This window comes from Camelus ferus, chromosome 20 (genome assembly GCF_009834535.1).
Source record: "Camelus ferus isolate YT-003-E chromosome 20, BCGSAC_Cfer_1.0, whole genome shotgun sequence".
Lineage (NCBI taxonomy): Eukaryota > Metazoa > Chordata > Mammalia > Artiodactyla > Camelidae > Camelus > Camelus ferus.
In genome coordinates this window covers 35,178,294-35,195,276 of record NC_045715.1, presented here as the reverse complement: position 1 = coordinate 35,195,276, position 16,983 = coordinate 35,178,294, and the positions used below count along the sequence as shown (strand labels likewise).

General features: G+C 45.1%; 3 protein-coding genes and 1 long non-coding RNA gene across 14 annotated transcripts in view; 1 reads left to right on the top strand and 3 right to left on the bottom strand.

Moving 5' to 3' along the window:
• PAQR8 (progestin and adipoQ receptor family member 8) overlaps nucleotides 1-16,983 on the bottom strand; it is a 101,771-nt gene that overhangs the window by 11,448 nt on the left and 73,340 nt on the right. For 2 of the 11 annotated variants that reach the window (XM_032463266.1, XM_032463270.1), the window contains one exon: nucleotides 15,045-15,136. The exons of 8 other annotated variants lie outside the window; for them this stretch is intronic. The gene's annotated coding sequence lies outside the window, so the exon portion shown is untranslated. Of the gene's footprint in view, nucleotides 1-15,044; nucleotides 15,137-15,486; nucleotides 16,339-16,983 lie in introns of those variants that run through there. One more of the 11 variants, XM_032463269.1, reaches the window with a different exon arrangement.
• Nucleotides 1-16,983, bottom strand: part of EFHC1 (EF-hand domain containing 1) — a 107,827-nt gene that overhangs the window by 76,792 nt on the left and 14,052 nt on the right. The window lies entirely within an intron of this gene.
• LOC116658317 lies at nucleotides 7,950-14,108 on the top strand. The gene is made up of 3 exons (XR_004313657.1): nucleotides 7,950-8,215; nucleotides 11,012-11,016; nucleotides 14,099-14,108. It is a non-coding gene; the product is annotated as an uncharacterized LOC116658317 (long non-coding RNA).
• The window catches only part of LOC102524332 (10 kDa heat shock protein, mitochondrial-like), a 29,335-nt gene continuing 20,974 nt past the window's right edge, over nucleotides 8,623-16,983 (bottom strand). The window contains exon 3 of the transcript XR_004313656.1: nucleotides 8,623-8,633. The gene's annotated coding sequence lies outside the window, so the exon portion shown is untranslated. The remainder of the gene's footprint in view (nucleotides 8,634-16,983) is intronic.

Below are 16,983 nucleotides of genomic sequence, written 5' to 3'. Positions count from 1 at the left end.
CTTGTCCAGATGCATATCCCACGGGCACTTCAAAGGCAGCCTCTGCAGACGCCTCCTTCAGCCCAGACCTGACGGCTTCCCTGCATCTCATCAGTCACAGAGGCCTGCTGATTTTATCTCAGGGTTTCTGGAATCCACTGGTCCTTTCCGTCTCTACTGCTCTCCCCTGATCCGGGCCTTCCAAAGTGAACTTGTGCTGACGAACATGGCACTCTCAGAACTTTCCTCCCCACATGGTGGTTCCCCCTGCCTGGCATCCTCAAACTCTCACTCTGTCCTCCAAACCACTTCAGAGATGCGGTCACCACACCCCTCCTCAAACCCCTCAGTGGCTCATTGTTTACGACACAAACTCTAGTCCTAATCCTAATCCTAACGTGCAAACAGGCCCTTCTTCTGCAGACCTCTTTCCCACTTCCCATTCCAGTCTCCTCTCCTGGAGCCCACACCCCCGCCACTCTGATGGCCTGGAACGTCAGCCTGGATCTTCACCCCGGGAGCTTTTCAAAAGCGCAACACTTGATCTGGATCGCCCTTGTCTGACAGCCTGGTTCATCCACTCCCTGCCCAGGAGCCAGCTCTGCCCAGCCAGCTCTCCTAACCCCGAGGCCGGACGAGGGCGCCCCAGCTCCCGCCCACCCTGGCCTCTACTTCTTCTGTCCTGGGGCCCTGGTCCTTGGTGATGCTGGCCAGCTCCTCAGGGGCAGGGGCTGTGTGGCACGCAAGTTCCCAGGTCTAAAATGGCACACGGCATATAAAATCATCATACACCTAATAATGACTTTCTGCACGAGTAGTTCTTTAGGCCCAGACATACGGTACCAACTTCCTTCTGTTCTGCAAGGTTGTAGAAAAAAAAAAAATCATGCTTTGCAGGTTGGGAAGTCTGGCTGTTCATGTTTGCTCTGCTCGATGAGCTGTGTGGTCGAGCCCCACACATTCAACTACTTATAAATTTTCCTATAAAAGGGTGGGTGGGAGGAGATGGTTTCCTGTCTTTCTCTCGGTCAAAAAAGAGAGTAGATAACAACGAAATGGGCAGGAGCTGAACGGTACTTTGAAATGGCAAACTATGCACATTTAAGTACTAGTAATATCTGAGCTAAAGAACTCATAGAAAGATTATAGTTTATTAATACATATTTTTTTCCTACCTTATAACTGATTTTAATACAATCTTTGAAAACTGAAAAGGAATTTAATATATTTGGTTACATTTCTGGGATTTTTCATAATACCTCCCCCAACTGCTTTACAGTTTTAATTGCGTTTAGATTATAATGGGGTTGGAATTAAAAGTCCTATTTATTGAGTACAATATCGACACAATGAGCTCCATTAACGTTTACAAGAAAGTGTTATAAAATGTGACATCAAGCCTTGGACTGTTTAGGGGTCCAATCTTAAAAGTTTTATCTTGGGTACTCCTTTAAAGCTATTAACAAAGTTAAGAGTTTTATATCTGTAGTATGCCATCTAAAAAAATTAAAAGCTCCATATTTGGGGAACTGATGACATTGTATCTGGAGGCCAAAGCAATGGTGTTCCCGGATTTACTACAAGGGCCCCACGTGCACTAGTCACAGACCTGGAATAGCTGATTCCCTGGAGAAGCACTGGGCGAGGAATTAGCAGTCCTGGCTCTACCATGAACTGTGGGACCTGAGGCAAGTCACTCGACTTCCTTAGGTGCACTTCCACGTCCTTGTGCATGAAATGAGCATGTAACCTCTACAGGTTCTAATGCTGTGAAATTCTATAACTCATCTGGGCTCTGTTCTGCATTGTGCTGACGACGGAGCTGTGTGCCGAAACCACCGCCAAACAGATCCTCTGACATCCCTCGTGTCACTGTGTGTGGGCCTCGCACAGATGGCAGGAAGGTGGCCTGCTGGTTGTTGGACAGGGAACAAAAGAGCAGCAACTGCCATCAAAGAGGGCAGAAGAAATGCTTCCGGAGCCCAAAGAAGCCCAGCCTCACGCAACACTGCATAACCATAAATGGACCGAGAATGACAGCAGCCAAAATGCCAGCGTGGTGCCCATTTGCGAGGCCGGGAGCGGCTCTGTGAGCAGCCTTTGGTCTAACTGGGGCCAGAGGTGGGGCAGCCGTGGCCTCAGACGCCCCGGGACCTCTGCCGTCATCCACCCCGTGAGAGGCCGCAGGGCCCACACTGATCTTTGCAGCTGCATCTGCCAAGTATCCTATCATTGTTTATAAAGTTGTATTTTAAAGAGCAGCACTCCCAGAAGAGTCCCATTATCAGCGGAAAGAATTTTTAAGTGGATTCAGATTCACTAACGGTCAATGCATATCCACTCCTTATTTAAGAAAACCTAACAAATAAATAGCATTTCGATACCCACAAACGGGAGATCTGATTTAATCACGATGAATCTGTACAATAGAATATTATGCACCCACTAAAACAATTATGCAGGTATGAAAACAAATATAAGTAAATTCATGTATGACTGAAGCACTGTGCTGTACACCAGCAATTGGCACAACATTGTAAACTGACTATACTTCAATTAAAAAGGACCAAAAAAAGAGCCAAAAAACCCACAATATACCAAGATATATAAATTCCATTATAAAAAATGGGAGAAATTTGACAAAACCATAATTACAATGAGATACTTTAGCATGCCTTTCCTAGATAATTTCATAACAAAAAAATTGAAATAAAAAATAATAATTATGCAGGTATATTACACTTGTTATAGAGACGCAGTGTGATACATGTGTGTGCTCTGTTGTCACTCACTGCTGTCTCCCTGGCACTAAGAACAGTAACTGACCAGCACATAGTAGGTGCTCAGCAAAGATTTGCTGAATAAATACACGGTGGAAAGACATTGTTACAAGGAAAATGCAAATTAAAAGTATGCATCCCACTTTTATAATGATACACTCCTATGGCACGGAAAAGGTATAGAATTGCATGTAACCAGAACATTAATACAGATATTGCCAAGTGGTGGCATTATGGGGGAATTAGACTGTTTTCTGGAGTAGACACTATCATTGCAAGCACTTTTAACGATGAATATTTACTTATTTTGTAATTGGAAAAATGAGGTTATCGCTATTATTCTACAAATAGGAATGGTTGATGTAAATATGTAAAAACTTGGTAAAGAGTGATTAATTACTACAGTGGATATTGAGACATCCTCCTCCCTGCCAGAACACCCCAGCGTTATGAAGAAATGTATACTTACTTGTATTATCCCATGGATTTTGAGCTCGACTAGTTAGCATATCAGGCTAAAAAAATTATGGTCAGGAGTGCTGACAGAGGAAAAACACACAACCTTTTTATTCGGGGACCTTTCTGAGAATTACAGCCCGGGGGACAGCCTCTCAGATAGCTCTGAGGGTCTGCTCCAAAGAGGTAGGGAGGAGCCAGGATATATAGGAATTTTTGCTCGGGGAGAAAAAACCCATGTAGTCAAACATGAAAAGATTATTGCTAATCACAAAACAGCCATCTTAACTTAATGATTTTAGTGCCCTTTTGTGCATGGGAAGATGCAAGAGTCTGGGCTCATTGAAGTCATTCCTTAGATATACATCTTAACCATCTAGAGCCGGTATCCTGTTTTTCTCCATCCTGAATTTCCTCGGGGCACACCGATATGGGGGGAGGGGCGGAGGCGGCTGCAGAGGCTTATGGCTTGATGGCCGCAATATTCAGGCAACAGTTCTGTCTGCATGAGTAACTTAACTATCCTTGCCATAATATAAGCTAATGGTTATGGGGGAAGGAGGTGGGAGGGTGAAAAGACAACATGTAACACCTACTGTTAGGGCAGCAATCATGTTGTCTCAGCTTGGAAAAGCCAGCACACCCAGTATTGTCAAAAGACTTTTCCCGCGGAAACCCAAATGGCTTTAATCAGGGCTTCGATCCCTGAGCTTGTGGGCACCTGGCTGAACCCTGGTGATCAGAAAGGTGAGGTACACCTGTGTGCCACAGATATGCCAGGAACCCGTCACCTCCTGGGCTCAGGGACCCCTCCACCTCTGGATCTTTTCCTAGGTAGCTCCCCCTAATATTATTAGGAGAAGAAATGGCATCCTTAAGTGGCAGCTGTGCGCTGGGGAAGATGTCTTTTTCTCTATCTAAGGCTGGAACTCTCTAGCTGGGATTCCTGCATTTTCTTCATTGTTACTTCCCATCCTTCCTACATCCCAGCTAATCATCTCACTTGAGCAGATACTTTTTTCTATTTTTTGGGGGGGGGTTTTTTTGGGGGTGCGGGGGGAGGATTACATTTATTATTTTCTTAATGGAGGTACTGGGGATTGAACCCAGGACCTTGTGCCTGCTGAGAATACACTCTACTGTAGTTTTCAAAATGCATCACACCAGACCCAGACTGCACCTTCCCCACGCAATAAACAGCATCTATTCTATGTTTAATTCTAGTGGGAGAACAGGGAGGAGCTGGGAACAGTTCAGGACGCGTTGAGCAGTCAGAGGTCAACCGACAGGGTGGCTGGCTGTGATGATCATTTTCCTTCCGAGACTGCTTGTTTGGGTAAAGGTAAGCTTTGCTGTCTGAAATGCCTGTTAATTGAAGCCTGGGGACAAGAGCTTCCCAGGACTTTCCACTGCAGTGTAACCACTTGCTTCGTTAGGCGAGGTCTGGCTTCATTCCGGCAGCCTCTCACCTACAGGAAGCTTCATGACCCATCCGCAAACCTGCCGGGACCCAGGCCAGCCCGGGTGAACCCTGAAGAGAGCTGCAGATTGCCACGGGCGGGAAATCAATCTTGGAAATGCACTTTCCACAGCAGAAGAATCTGACAGCGAATGAAGCCTAGTCTGTGCAGCATGCTGTGTCAGGAATGCGGGGTTTCTTAGCCATTTGACGTTAACCCTTTTGCAGCTGATTACCCACCCTCCTGGTGGTCCCAAGACCTGGGCTTTTTATTTGCTACCAAGAATCAAGCAAGTCACTTCATTCTCAGTTTCTCTCTCTCTCTCTCTCTTTTTTTTGTATATGTGTATTTATTGACATATAGTCAGTTTACAACATTGTGTCAATTTCTGGTGTACAGCATCTCAGTTTCTCTTTAGACATCCTCAAGGCCTTAGTTCAGCTCCACATTGGCCACAAAGTTTCCTCCAGGCCATCTTGATTTCTGTTCTCCCAGAAAGTCACCCAACTATTCTGCACATTTCGGTAAGCAGCATCCGGACTTGCATGCTTTTTCCCTTCTGTGTGCACAGAGAGCCCTGTCTCTCCTGCCGACTGGGTTGCAAGCTCCCGGAGACAGAAACACTGACTTATCCCTCCCTTATTCCTCCTATCAGCAATTATCAAAAAAGGTGTCAATGGATGATTGTTCAAATGCAAAGCAGAAGAGGACTCTCCTTTGGCCCTCTTTGCTTCTAAAGGTAAGAACTGGTGAGATTTTAGATCATGCAAATGTAAGCTGTTTTTCAACGGGGAACAACACCTGAGTTGGAAGTTGTTTATCTCTGTGTGGTTCATCCACTCGGGAGGAAGCCATCACAATATTTAAACTGTTCACCGGATTTCCAATCATCAGCTGACCTTTAGTCTATCTCCTCCAATCACTGGTACTTTTGTCCCCAAGAAAAGATGCAGGAAAGAGAGGCCAGGCAGAAAAATAAACAAAGTAAAAGAACACTGGGGCAGGAGTTAGGAGACCTAGTTTTTTATTCTCGTTGCATAGAAAAAGGCAGGACAGACTGTCCTGGTTCCCTGAATGAGCCACACACTTTGCATCGCCAAGTACCCCTCTATTGCCTGGCAAACCCTACCTCCCTCTTGGATTCTGGCTCAGATATAACCTCTTCTGTGAAGTTTAGCAACAGCCTCAAGCAGAATTAATCACATCCTGTTACATTTCTTTAGCCTCGTGTCATAACTGGCTGTACACGCATCTTCTTTACATTAAATTGTGAAATTCATTGAGTCACACAAGGAAGTCACTCATGACATTTAAAGATTTTGTTTAGCTTGTGTTACTTGATTGTGAGAATAACAGAGTCATAGAGAACTGAAGTGACCTATTCAGAGCTCTGAACCGAATCAACCCTAAGGTATGGGCACACCTTCTGACTTCTGGGTCCCAAAAGCCCAGTCACCTAGGTCTCCGAGAAGGAACGTCCATCAAACATGAACAGAGCAGGAAGAGCTGGATCAGAAGTGGGTGGGTGCCTGTGTGCCTCTGAGCTCCCACTGCGAGGTCTAGGTGTGTTGTCCAGAGCCCCCCCGCCAGGACATTCCGTGAGGTTCTCCTAAGGGAACCCTTGAAGACCCCTCTCCGCTTGGCCTTTTCTACAATTTGAGGTAGAAACTCATCATCAGGATCCAATCTGGTTAAAAATCCTTAGTTCTTCTAGGGAGGAGTTTCATTGGAAAAGTTGATTATTCAGTTCAGAACAACAACTGGTCTGGTCTCCATCCCCATTGTATTAACAGCCCGCCGGCCTCACCTGCAACTTCTACCTGGTGGTGGTGGTTTCTCACTCAGGATTACTTTAGCTCCAGGATCTCAGATTGGAAGTTCCTCCTTCCTGATCACAACACCCCAGATTTCCACCTGGACTATGTCCTCACACCTGCTCACACGCTCTGGGCTCCTCATAACCTCCGGTCCTCCAACCCTCCTTCTGTCTTGGTCCACTGGCCTCACTTGGCCCCAGCACGCCAGCCACTTCACTTCTACCCAGGAGCTCTCCCCACCCTCCACCTAGCCCCGCCTTGATGACATCTGACTTCTATTTTTCCCTCACCAGGTACCATGTACGGCTAGAGAAAGTCATCAAACATGAGACCATGTTGAATCCATGCCTTTTAACCTCAACAGGACTTTGCTCTGTCTGGATGTCCCATCGCACCTTCACCTTTGGGTTTCAAACCAAACCTCTACTGGGGCGTGGAGGGATAAATTGGGAGCCCGGGGTTTGCAGATACATGCTACTGTGTATAAAATAGATAAACAACAAGGTCCTATGTACAGCACAGGGAACTATATTCAATAACTTGTAACAGCCTATAATGAAAAAGAATATGAAAAGGAATATATATATATATTTATATTTATAGCTGAACCACTATGCTGTACACTAGAAACTAACACAACATTGTAAACTGACCATACTTCAATTAAAAAAATATAAACAAACCTCAGCTGAGCCTCATTCTGTTACCAGTGCAACCAATCTCCTGGTCACCAAGCCTTGACATCAAAGTGAAATTTCTCCTTTTCCTCCTTCCCTCATATTCCAGTCATTAAATCTTTTCTTTTTTTATTGCAGCATATTCCTTGTCTCACTCCCCTGCAAGCCTGCAGTGTCCCAGCGAGACCCCAGTGACACCCTCCTAACCCACCCTGCATCCGCTAATCCCCTGCTGCAGTTCCACCTTATTTGATTTGGCTGAAGTTCAGGTCTGATGAGGACATGCCCCAAAGCCACCCTCCTCCCTGCCAACTAAAGCTCACATTCCAGAGACTGCAGGTCCATGTCTTCCCTGCCCTGGCCTGACCCGCATCCTCAGCATCGCAAAAGTATTTTCATGCAGTACAAAAGTAACTAGTGTCCCCCCAAAATGCCATCTTCCCACATGCCATATGTGATCAGGTACCCCACCCCTCACCCAGCCCTGGGATCTGGACTCTCAAGTCTCTGTAGTACTAATTAGCTGCTTATTTTAAAGATGTATCATATACCTCAGGGTGCAGCCCACACATTAAGGATAAGTACTGTTATGAAACTCCTGGTTCCTAAAATAAAATATATATCTTCCTAAGGGGCGTGTTAATGTCTGAAAACCACTGCTCTAAACCATTCGCTCCCTGAACGTGCCCTGTGACTTTTTCTTTCAGTTTGAAATGACAAAATGCTGCAGGTATACAGAAAAGTATACAAGAGGATACAAGAAACAATTGCTTGTCAAACCGTAGGTCGTATGGACTTCAGATTTAAATATATGTGTGTGTATAAATATGTGTGTATGGACATGTGTATGTGTGTGACTGTGTGTACGCACGTATGTACGTGTCATCCGTGTCTAGAAAGCAGGTAACTGAGACCTCGTCTCCCATGATCACTCATTCCTTCCCTCCCTCCCTCCCCAGGAGCCTCCACTATACGCTGAATTTGGCGTCTTTCATTCCCACTAATGTTTTCACACAAAAACATTCTGAGACTCTAAAATTATGTAAGTTGGGAGGGTATAGCTCAGTGGTAGAGTGCATGCCTAGCGTGCCCAAGGACCTGGGTTCAATCCTCAGTACCTCCATTAAAATAAATAAACCTAATTACCCCCCCAAATTTTTTAAATTAAAATTATATAACTACACGTAATAATATAATTAAAAATCATAAAACTTTAAAATTCCATAAACTATATCTATTGTTTAGGAGATTTTTAATCTTTATAGGAATTTTGCACCTAACCTTCTTTCTTTCATTGAATGTTTGGTTTTCTCCTGATCAGTGACTACCTGATTCTCTAGCTCATTCATTTTTCTCTGCTGGGTATTTTCCACATGCCACAATCTACCTGTCCGTCCTCCTACGGATGGACATGCAGGTCTTTCCCATTATTTGCTACGACAGACAAGGCTGCCGTGTGGTCTTCTCGGCTGTGTGCCTGGGAGGGGGTTCCTCTTCGGGTCCTGGCCCAGGCTGCTCCCTTTACTTGGAAGGGCTTTCTCCCCATCTCTCCCTCAGAAACCCTTACCCATCCCTGAAGGCACCTCCCGGAGGCTGATTCTGATCCACCCAAAGCAATATCCTCCTCCATCCCTTCCCCTGCAGCTTGCAGTTTGTGTCATAAAATGATGTCATCACACAGAACTTTGCCCTGTCATTGTCTGGGTTCTCATATCCCAAGCAGGCCTGACGGGCAAGCACTGTCTCACGTGGCATTAAATCCCCTCTCCCAACACTGAGAGCCTGGCAGGTAGACTTGCCCAGAGTGGACCCTCAGGGAGTGAACGTTGGGTCCACTGAGCTTTCCTTCCTTCTTTGGCTACTACGTCCTGCTATCACCATCTGATGACACACATCGAATGACAACAGTATATACGGAGAGGCTGCTCCGTGCCCAGGCATCATCCTCTCACCCCAAGGGCGAAGGAAACCTGTCTCTATCACCCCCACTCTGTGTTGGGAGAAACTAGAGGTACGGGGTTGGAGGAGGGAACCCTCTGAGCTGGATAACCCCCTGGGGGCTAAATCCCTGCAGGTGGCTGCTTATGTGTAAAAATCAGGGAAAACACTCTTCCTCTCTTCAAAGCATCCAGGATACTACATTTATGCCAACACTTCCACCAGAATGTTGTTCAGAATGAAAAGCAAAAATCAAACATGAGGCAGATAAGAGTGTTACCAAAACACAGCGCAGGAGTAGGGTGGGGGGAGAATTTCTGAGCCTGGAGCTGTGCTTTTTCAGTCAATGCTCATGGTGTAGACAAGCCTCAGAGAGGAAATCAGTTCCTCCTCCCTCCACCTCGTCCCTGTGACCTGTGCCTGGGGAGAGAGTCACAAAAGCCTATGTGTCTTCTGTGGCCACGAATGTGGCTTCAGAATCCTGGCCGGGGACAGGACTGGGATGGGGCCAAGGTGCCCGCCCCCACTACAGATGTTCACCTCCCCTCCAAGTTCAGGGCGGTGGAGGTGGGGGTGTGGTGACGGGCTTCTTCCTGATTCTGGAGTAGATTCTGACTCAGGCTCATTGTCCTTTTTTTTTTTTTTTGATTAGACATGGAAAAGGCTAAAAAAATGAGATGTGGAAAAACCAGTTCAAGAATCCAACGCTGCAAAACCTCCATACATCTTCAAGAGTCCAGAGTCCTGGCTTAAATGATAGCAAGCTGATACCTGTCTATACTGGTCTCGTCAGTTAGTAATAGCACGTTTTCTCTGTACAGCATGGGGAACTATAGTCAACATCTTGTAACAACCTTTACTGAAAAAGAATATGAAAACAAACATATGTATGTATATGCATGACTGGGACACTGTGCTGTACACCAGAAACTGACACATTGTAACGGACTGTACTTCAATAAAAAACAAAACAAAATAAAAAGAAAATGTAAAAAAAAAAAGTAATAGAACATGTCCTGGTTACAGGATTTTTGCAAGCAGCTCACCATTCCATGCCACACGACCTACCAGGGACAGAAAAACTGAAAGAAGTTTTGTGGAGCTGCCCTGCCTTATTGTGGGTTGACAGAAAGGTCAGCAGAAGCCCTGAAAATCCTAGTCTTATGAAGGATTTTAAGACACATCTTGGAAAAGGGTTAAACCACAACATGCAAACTTAGGTGTCACTACAAAAAAATCAAACTCCTGACTATTGTTTCGAGGTTATGGAGTCTGGTCGTGGAAAGGGCCATGTTTACTGTAACAGAACCCCAGGTCTCAGATGACATTTGATCATAATCCGTGCACAGTGCTACCCGAATGCCTGGATTGTTTTTGCAGTTCAGCTGAAATGCCCACATCTGCGGTTTCAGCGTCAGCTGCCCACCCACGTGCGCTTTACAGATATACGCCCAGTGATCACTGCCTGGGCATCGCCACACACCACCTGTGGGCCCTGATTATAACAGCACCTGAGAGACAGCTCCTTCCAGGCCTCGCCCAAATCCCACCTCCTCAAGGTGGATCCGGTCAGCACCGAATGTTGCCTGCCCCTGAGTCATCAGCCACCCATCCCCACCCACGGTGAACCCCGAGGGACTTCAGGAAGGAGAAAAGCAGGATGCTGGCCCTAGATAGTTAAGATGTGTATCTAAGGGATGATTTCAGTGAGCACAGACTCTTGCATCTCCTGATACACAGAAAAGCACTAAAATTATTAAGTTGAGATATCTGGATTGTTTCTTTTTTTATTTCTTATTTTCTATGACTTTGGGATTCATAGATACACATTACTGTATATAGAAACAGGTAAACAACAAGGATCTACTGTATAGCACAGGGAAATATATTCAGTTTCTTGTAAGGAGATGTCTGTTTTTTGAGGTTAGTGGTCATCTTTGATGTTTGACTATTTTTTTTTTTCAGCAAAAACTCCTATCTATCCTGACTCCTCCCTTCCCTCTTCGGAACAGTTCCTCAGAGCTCTCTGAGAGGCTGACTCCTGGGCTGTAGTCCCCACTAAGGCCCCCGAATAAAACATAACTCATGACTTTGAGGCCGTGCATTTTCTTTCAGTCGACAGAGGCTTCCCAACAGCCCTATTGACCTAAAACCGCATCCGCACCCTCCCCAGCAATCTAGAGCCCCCCCCCTCTGCTTTACTCTTTCTATGGTTTTCTGTAGTTCTGTATACCTTTTGACTTAATATATCATTTTCTTTCTCATGCTTAAAGAAAAAAATTCTGGTACATACACCTAACATAAAATTTCACTCTTTTTAAGTGAACAGCCCATCAGTGGCTTTAAGTACGTTCACACTTGTTGTGCAACCATCACTACCATCCAGCTCCATCTTGCAAAACTGAGACTCCATACCCGTTAAACAACAATTCTCCATTCTCTCCTTCCTCCAGCCCCTGGCAAACATCCTTCTACTTTCTGTCTGTATGAACTTCCTACTCTAGATACCTTATGTAAGTGGAATCATACAACATCTGTTCTTTTATTTCACTTAGCATAATGTCCTCCGGGTTCATCCATGTTGTAGACCATGTGTCAGAATTTCCTTCCTCTTTAGGGCTGAATAGTATTTCACCGTGTGTCTATACCACACTGTAGGTATATTTCACACTAGTGTGTATATACTTATCCACTAATGTACATTTAGGTTGCTTCCACCTTTTGGCTCTTGTGAATACCACTGCTATGAACACAGGTGTTCAAGCCTTTCAGACTCTGCTTTCAATTCTTTTTTTGTTATAAATTTATTTTTATATTAAATTTCTTTTTTGTTATGAATTTATTTCTATATTAAATTATTTTTATTTTAAATTTATTTTATAATTATTTTTTAGGGGGAGGTAATTAGGTTTATTTATTTATTTTTAAAGGAGGTACTGGGGGTTGAACCTAGGACCTCATGCATGCTAAGCATGCGCTCTACCACTTGAGCTATACCCTTTCCCCCACTCTTTGCATGTTATTAACTCACAGTTATTCCTCACAACTCTATGAAATTGGATCTCTTCTTTTTTCCTGTTGTACAGTTGAGGAAGGAGGTTAAGTTTCATGCCCAAGGTCACCCAGCCAGGAAACGCTGCACCCAGAACCCAGACCCAGGTAGTCTTCACTCCAGAGGACGTGCCCTGAACGTCTACACTATTCAGGAAATGCTTTCTGTTTCAACCTCATTTACTGAAAGTCATTCTAAAATGCAGCAGTTAGTGTAAGTGAATAGAATTTTGATAATTCAGAACTGTCTGGGTCCTTTATCTCCTTCTGGATGTCAGTGATCATGACATGGATTGGATAATGGAGGTGCCAATGGTCCAGAAGTTTGGATGGTGTCTGTGGTGAACCTAGGGCTTCATTGGGAAGTTGTTCTTAAGTAAAAGTTCAAAGAGAACTTTATTTTCCTGTGTTTTGATGAGTTTTTTTTTCTTCAAAGTGGAATATGTCAGTAAATATTAAACTGAAGACTTTGATTAGTCAAAGCTACACTGAAGTAGATCCACTGTCATTAATATCAACAAGGCACCTCCACGATAAACACCATTAGGAAACAAGACAACTTTTTCTTCTTTGAAATTGTATTGATCTTGGAGACAAAGTGAGCTGGAAGGCAGAAGGCCCAAATCCTACTCTCCTCAAATTAAATGAATCACATACTTAAAAATAAACCACGATCCTTCTGGCACCAGTAGCGCCATCTGTAAACTGAGAAGACTAAAGGCCAACAACTTGATATTTCTGAATCAAAGTTAAAAAAAAAAAAAAAAGAATGTAATCACAAGCCTAAGACAAGGTGACTCCAGGTCCAAAAAGTGTCACTTTTAAGATTTAAACTTATTCGGTGTCTAAGAGCCAATTATATAAGCTCACTACCAAGTCAGCATTCAAATAAGATGATTTTAAACTCCAGAGTGCAGGCTGAAGCCCCCAGGGGGCCTGCAGAGAACAAAAGACACAGTACCAGCCAGAAGCTATCCGGGCAAGTTGCACAGATCATCTGGTCTTGGGAAGAGACAAGCACTTGTTGTTACGAGAAAATTCAAGGTCAGGACAGCTTGCAGCTCCATTCCCACTGCCGCAGTGCTCCCTTCCACAAAGGACCATAGTATCCACTGAAAAGTTGCAATTACTCACCCCCTCCAGAGAATTCAACTACTTTGGATGTTCCCAAATAACCACAGCATACGTAAGATGTTTTCTGGCTTATTTTTCTCGTGACATCCCAAAAGATGGAGAAGGTAAAGAGTGATAGTAAGCCAGAAGCGCTTTTTAGATAAACACCGCTAGATAAAAGTACACCTCTAAGGGGAGATGGGTTCTAAATCGAACCCGAGTTTTAAAAACTACCTTTAAAGTACTTGGCCAGCCTAATGCTTTGTTTGACCTGTATGGTTCCCAGCCCCCTTCCCTTCCTCTGCCCCCAGCATCCAGTGGAGACTTCTGCAATGGAAAAGTACCTCTGCTGGTCCTTGCTGGTAAATCAGAGGATTCCAAAATGAGCTGTTTCTGGCAAAAAAGACTTTTCTTGACTTTTTCTTTATTTATTTAGAATTGAAATTTTCATTTTAATTAATTTTTCTTTTTAATTAATTTATTGGGGAGGTAATTAGGTTTGTTTATTTATTTTTAATGGAGGTACTGGGGATTGACCCCAGGGCCATGTGCATGCTAAGCACACAGCCTGATCTTAACCACGGCGGTGGGGGCGGCAGCTTCTCAGTCTTCCTGGAGACAGCCTGGCCTGGAGCAGCCCCTGTGGCCCCTGCCTGCCCAGCTCATCAGATCATAAAGATTTCTGGTGACTATAGACCAGCCCAAGCTGTTCCTCACAGCCCTGTATGTTACCTCTAATGTGGTCAAGAATACTTAGGACATCTTCTCTCAAGAAAGTCCTGTCACCTCCTAGGCTTATCTTAATACCCTCCAAATGTCTTCAAAAGGGAAGAGCACCGTCAGTTGGCTGAGAGTGAGTTAACTGTAACTAGGCGCTAAGTTTCTCGCTCTTGCATCTCATTAAACTACGCGGGATCTAAATTCGGCTTCATACAACTGCTATCCCAGAGCAGGAACTCCTGAAGGCCAGGCTTTGAGCTTCCACTTCCTTCATATTCCCCTTAGGCATCCAACATTTCATTTCGCCCAGAAAAAGAATGATTTCAATTAGTCTCGCTGACTCACCAACCAAACTACAGACTCAATCTACAAACCTACTATGGGTTGAAAAGGAAGGGATCATGACCTCCAACTCCTCCATGAACCATCAATGTTGGAAACATTTCCCCCGTCATCTGCTTTCCAGAAAGGATTTAGCACTCTTGGGGGTAACATTTCCTCTCCCTTTGATTTGATGCTTGGTGAAAGAAAAGAGATGGTCCCTAGCTGGAAGGGACCTAGTGTGACCGCGGGCAGAAGGGCTTAAGGGATTTCAGCGTGGAAAGGGCTTTAAAGACCACTTTCTTAGGAAAGGGCTTTAAAGACCACTTTCTTAGGAAAGAGCAAGTAGGCATCAGTCTATGCAACCCCATTGGTAAAGGCTTCCTGGGGCCCTGCGCTGAGAGGCATTCCAGGCCCCCGCGAGCTCCAGGGATGATGCTGGGATCGATTAACAAGTCTGCCACCACTGTGGAGGGGCCCTTCCACAAAGCCACGTATTCTGCCATCCCTGAGCTGATTCTCCTATGAAGAGTTAGTGACTTGCAGAGTCTTCCTTAATTTCACTTTTTAAAAAGTCAAAGTCACACCAATCGTAAAAAAAAAAAACTCTTTCAAAGTATTTGCAACAACAAAGGTTTAAAGAAAATAGATGTTCCCTGAAAGACACTGGCTGAGGTCTTCACTGGCATTCCCAGAAGGAGCCCAAGGTGGAATGCCTAGGCGTGTCCTCACCTGCTCCCTGACAAGGACCACCGCTTAGCGCTTCATAGGTGAGATGGATAAAGGCTGGGTAACCTCCCGTGGTCACGTGGCTTCTGTGATGCCTGGGGAAGGGAAGGGAAAGAACCTGAGGTTTGAGAATCACTTAAAGGCCAATGATCCCAAAGACAAGGGAAAGTATTAAACAGAAAAGCCAAGGCGTGCTCATTTTGGTAGGAAAAGGGAAGAATTAATTTCATGAACTAGCAAAGCTCTCGATTAATCCAACAACAGTTTTCACGTGTTTTCTGCTCTGTTCTTAACACCAGCGGACCAAGTGGGTGCACACCAAGCGAACGACATGGTTCCCTTCCCAGCCGGCTTATATAATCTCTCTCCCTCTCCCCGGAGGTAGGTTTGGATGCCAGGGGCCAGGTCAGACCTCTTGAGAGACAGCTGGCCTCCCAACACCTACTCAGTGTTGTCAGCCAACTGCTCCCAGGTGAAGAGAACGCTTTTGGCAGCCACCGAGCACACAGCAGGCAAGAGACCTGAAGAAAAGGCAAGGGAGAGGAGGCAGGCATGTGATTCTGGAGACAAATAAACACAATTAGCTGTGCTAGAAACAAACTGAAAAGACTCAGTGGGAAGACTAGGGTTCCTTCTGCCAAGAGAGAAAACCAAAGGAAAATTCATTTTAAAAGAAACCTTTCCCTGCCCTCGGCAGCCAGAGAACAATGACAGACAGAGCTTCTGTGAAGTCCTTTTCATTGTGGGTTTCTCTGCCATTTCAAACACTAGCACAATAAGGGTTTGACTGCTTTATCGGTTTTGCTGCCCAAATAGAATCCATTAATATTTCAGGCTGGTCCTTGCATTCCTGGAGATGACGATTCTAAGACTTTCAAAGCCATTCTGTCCCCGTGGACCTAAATAGACACTGTGCACAGCCATGGTCGGGTGGTTGAAGTCACAGAAATCAATAGTGCTGCCCCTGGGAGCTTGCTCTTCTGCTTCCTGGATCCAGTTCCACAGAGGAGGATTAGCCACAGCTGAGAGGTCTAGCGGCTGCCTTCCTAGGATGCGATGGTTAATGGCACAGGCTCGGGTTTGAATCCCGACTCTGCCCTAGATGACCTTGGACAGGTGACTTCACCCCCTTGTGTCTCACTGTCCTCATTTATAAGGGAAGCGTATTGTGCTGCCTGACTGGGAGGGCTGTCATGACCCTGAAAGAATTCCGATAGAAGAGCCTTCATCTTTTATTTATTTATCTTTTTAAATGGAGGTACTGGGGATTGAACCCAGGACCTCACTCATGCTAAGCACATGCTCTGCCACTGAGCTATCTCCCTCTGAGCCTTCACCTTTTAGAAATACATTCTGAAAGACTCACAAATCACGGTATGATGTCTGGGGTTTGCTTCAAAATCGTCTGGAGGTCAGCAGGTGTGTACAAAGAAGTTGGCCGTGAGGTGGTCACTGTTGAAGCTGGGGGATGGGTGTGTGGAGGTTTATTATTACCATTCTGTCCAGCTTTGTCCGTCTGAAATGTTCTGCTGTAGAAAGTTTGAGAGCAAGGATAAGGCAGGTGAAACCACTGGCACACAGCAGGTGCTCAGTTAATGCAGTCGGTCACTGATCAGAGAGGGTCTTGATGGCATTGTTTCAAGATCCAGGAGGCACCTTTGTAGCAGCTAGAGACATGGGTGGGTTCTGGGGCAGCAGCTGGCCCAGTCTTAGGCACGTATTAAGTAGTCAAAAAATCCCTGTAGGGGGATGGACAGATTTCCTATTTGAACCCCCCTTCTGCCACTCTGGCATGATTCCGTGTGCACCCCAAGAACATCTATTTCCTTTTCCTCCTGCTTCCTCCCAAGCACTCCCCTGCCAGAGTGACTCTCCAACTGCAAAGATCTAAAATATTAACATTCCAGATGAGACAGAAAATAGGTAGGGACCCTGCGAATTG